The following is a 3,608-nucleotide window of genomic DNA, read 5'->3' as shown; positions in this document are numbered from 1 at the left end:
CATCCTCTTGGGTCTTCGAATATCCTCTGTGGATAAGGAGGAGCCATTGTATTATGATGATGATCCACAGTTTTATAGATGAAAAAAAAAAAAAAAAAGCTACAGGAAAGTTGCCCCAGATGACAGAGTAAATGGTTGAGTGATGCTGAATCCAGGTCACCTGACTATAAAGCCCATCTCTTACAACAAAATACAATTTAAAGTTGTAAGATCTGCATGTAGAATAGTATTCTGCCCATGGGCCATGTCTTAAAATACCAGACAGGTGAGACAGATTAAATTAGTTGAACCAGGACTTCCCTCAAGGTCAGTGGTTAAGACTTCGCCTTTCAATCGATGGGGTGTGGGTTCACTCCCCGGCCAGGGGGCTAAGATCCCACATGCCTCATGGCCACAGAAACAGAATACAAAGAACAGACGCAATATTGTAATAAATTCAATAAAGACTTTAAAGAAAAATAAAGTAAATCAGTTGAGATAAATTGCAAGATACTCTATACTATTAGTAAATTTTACTAGTATATAATTTATTTAAAGCAAATCAGAAACATATACATATTTTGACAATATATGGTCCACATCATTTCTTTTATACCGTAATCTATCTGAGGTAATTTGAAGAGCTAGGAATTGATTTACAGAAGGAATTTCTTTTTTATTTAAACCTTATCCTAGTTCCAGTCTTTTCAGTTGACTGAACTTAAAAAAAAAATCACCATCAACCATTTTCTATTTCTGCTAAAAATTAATTGCTCTTCTGGAAAGTGGTTTCCTTTTCTTCTCGTTCCTGCTGCCTTTTCCCTAGAATGCACACCCAAATTCCCACCCCCATCCCGCCAGTCCTGTGGGAAGGAACAAGAGGAGAAGGCAGCCACCGCAGGGACCCATGAGCATTCCAGGCAAGGGGAGATTTAGGAAGGACAGGAGAGGCTCCTTCTGATCTGGCATAGCATCACAGGTGAGAACGCGTTTATCCCCCGGAGTCTGCAGGCTGTCAGTGAGCTGGGATCACTCTTCCTGAGTGACAAGCCCAGGGAGCCCCATCTCCCAGCTGACCTGGCTGCGTACCTGCCTCCAGAGCAGCCAGGAGCAGCCTTCTGCCTGCCAGCCACAGCACAGAGCTCCAGGGTGCCAGGGCTGCAGCTCGCGTCCTCAGAGGAGCAAGGGACGTGGCGGTTAGGAAGAGCGGGGACACAATCAATGGGGTTCAGCTTACGGGATCTCCTGTGACGGATGACAAAGGGTGACACTGGGAGGGCAGCGTCTCCTCTCTGATGTCCTAAATCTCACCCCTCCTTCAGAACAGAGTCCAGCTCCTGCTGTCTGTTCAAACTAACGCTTGCAATGCCCGGTCACAAGCTGACCTCAGCTGTTCCACCTGAGTGGCTGGAAGCAGTAACCGGTTATTTCATTGATTCAGCAAATACTTATTTGATGCCTCTTGTGTGCCATAGAGGGTTACAGATACTGGCAATTTAATGCTGTTCAGAAAATTGTTTCAGATGCTGGGGGTATAATGTGTTCAGTAATCGCTCCAGCTACCAGGGAGGTAAAGCTCTCCTGGAGCTGATAGTTCATAGAAAATGGTCTTTTTCATCTTGTCCCCGACTGCCCCCTCTGCCCAACATACAGTTAGCATGGGGTCTGTTACATAGAATAGGCACCCTTGGTTCACTGAAATAAATCCAAGCAGCGAAAAGCACACTTGGTTTACTGATATGAGTCGAAGCAGTGAAAGGTGCCAGGGCAGAGAGGAGTCAGAAAGGATCAGAAGTCAAGCGTTCCACCTGATGAATCAGGTCACCTCGCTGTTTCCAGTTTCTGAGCTGTGCTGAGATGCACTTACCTCCCACCTGGCTGCCCCGTCAACCTGCAGTGACTTCTCCATCAGGGTTTTAGGTGAGCCTCTCCCTTTGGCTCCTTGGGCCTGTCTTCAGAACCTGACGGATGCTACAGGGGCTGGGAGCCGACTGTGAAAAGCTGGAGAGGTCTGTGGTCCAGTGGAGAAGGATTGGATTGAGAACACCCGGGAAAGAGAAAGTCAGGGTAAATAGTTAAAAGCAACCATCCCAATTGTAAAGGGCTTTCCTTGTGGCAATGAGAACTGTGGATGTTTTCTCTTCTGCTTTTGCCAAGGGCAACCTCGGAAGTAAATTCCTCCAGACCCAGAGGCTATTCCTGGTAGTTGGAAAGTGGTCCAGGGATGAAGATGAGCGTGTCTGCTATAGCAAAAGACAGAGCTCTTGGTCCAGGAGGGCTTCCCCCTCCACACCTGATGTGTGGCTGCGCCCTCTGTATTCTGCCCCAGTGGCCAAGTTCTAGAATGGCTGGAGAATCCAGGGCTCCAAAGGGCACGTCCAAGACCTGGGCCTGTGGCCTGGATGGGTCTTCCACTGGATACCCAAAGCAGTTCCTGCTCAGAATCTTTGGGTTACCCTAAACTCTCCAGTGAGTGAATTTTTGCCTGTTTTGGTCGTAGTGTTTACTCTGTGGTTATTTCAGAAATGTGAGCTCAGGAGCACTCTAAGAATGAAAGAAAGTTGGGACCCATTTTTCTCCATTAGTGACAAAACTACCTGAGGATATTTATATGTCTGTTGTTACTGTCTCCTCTGAGAGGTTGCGAGCTCCTCATTTGGGGTCGTGTTTGGTCCAGCTGATTAGGTCTAATGAGGTTCAAAGAGCTTGTGCTGCTGGAAAGCCACTGGAATGTAACTGAAAGTGGGGTCTGGCTGCTCAACACTCAAAGGCCAATAAAGAGGCAAGGCTGGTGGAGGGGAATGTTTGCTTTATTTTGGATGCCAGTTGGTGGGGCGGGGGAGGAGGGTGTGCTCTTGTCTAAAAGGCAGGGACTGCACAACAGGTCTGACAGTCATCTTGAAATTGGTCATTGGTGGTCTGACCAGCATAATGACTAAACTATTATTATTTGGCCTCCTCTGACTATTGGTTTCTGCATTTTCTCATTTTTCTGATTAAACTTGTTCTTTGGCTAAAGTTTTTCCAAGGCAGGCAGAGGACATGGGGAATAAGGACCATATAGTCCTGCTCCATTTCAAGAATACATTGAATGACCTTTCCTAGCTGGGGACACATGATGGCATGTGAGCAGATTAAATGAGCTGCACTTGTGACTCAGAATTTAGGTAGATCTTACCAAACTACAGAACTAAGGGAGAGTGATTTTTAAAAAATCAGATTTATATAGTCTGGCTCTGGGAAAAATTATAAAAATGAAAGAAAGTAAAAGTGAAGTCTCTCAGTCATGTCCGACTCTTTGTGACATCATGGACTGTAGCCCACCAGGCTCCTCCATCCATGGAATTTTTCCAGGCAAGAGTACTGGAGTGGGTTGCCATTTCCTTCTCCAAGGGATCTTCCTGACCCAGGGATTGAACCTGGGTCTCCTGAATTGTAGGCAGATGCTTTTACTGTCTGAGCCACCAGGGAAGTAATTTTTTAAATTAATAGATTTACCTTTTAGAGCAGTTTTAGCTTTACAGAACTATCAGGTAGGATATACAGGTAGAGTATTTCCTTATAGTCTGTCTTCCCTGAATATATTTGTCGCAACTGATAAACCAATATTGATTCATTATTAACTAAAG

At 45.5% G+C, this 3,608-nt stretch overlaps 1 long non-coding RNA gene across 2 annotated transcripts in view; it reads left to right on the top strand.

Moving 5' to 3' along the window:
* Nucleotides 1-813: 813 nt before the first annotated feature.
* Nucleotides 814-3,608, top strand: part of LOC104991266 — a 165,742-nt gene continuing 162,947 nt past the window's right edge. For both annotated transcript variants that reach the window (XR_825591.1, XR_825592.1), the window contains exon 1: nt 814-958. This is a non-coding gene — a long non-coding RNA (uncharacterized LOC104991266). The remainder of the gene's footprint in view (nt 959-3,608) is intronic.

Source organism: Bison bison, unplaced genomic scaffold (genome assembly GCF_000754665.1).
Source record: "Bison bison bison isolate TAMUID 2011002044 unplaced genomic scaffold, Bison_UMD1.0 scf7180017864184, whole genome shotgun sequence".
NCBI classification, from domain to species: Eukaryota; Metazoa; Chordata; class Mammalia; order Artiodactyla; family Bovidae; genus Bison; species Bison bison.
The sequence above is the reverse complement of the archived record's forward strand: the minus strand, read 5'-3'. Positions and strand labels throughout refer to the sequence as shown.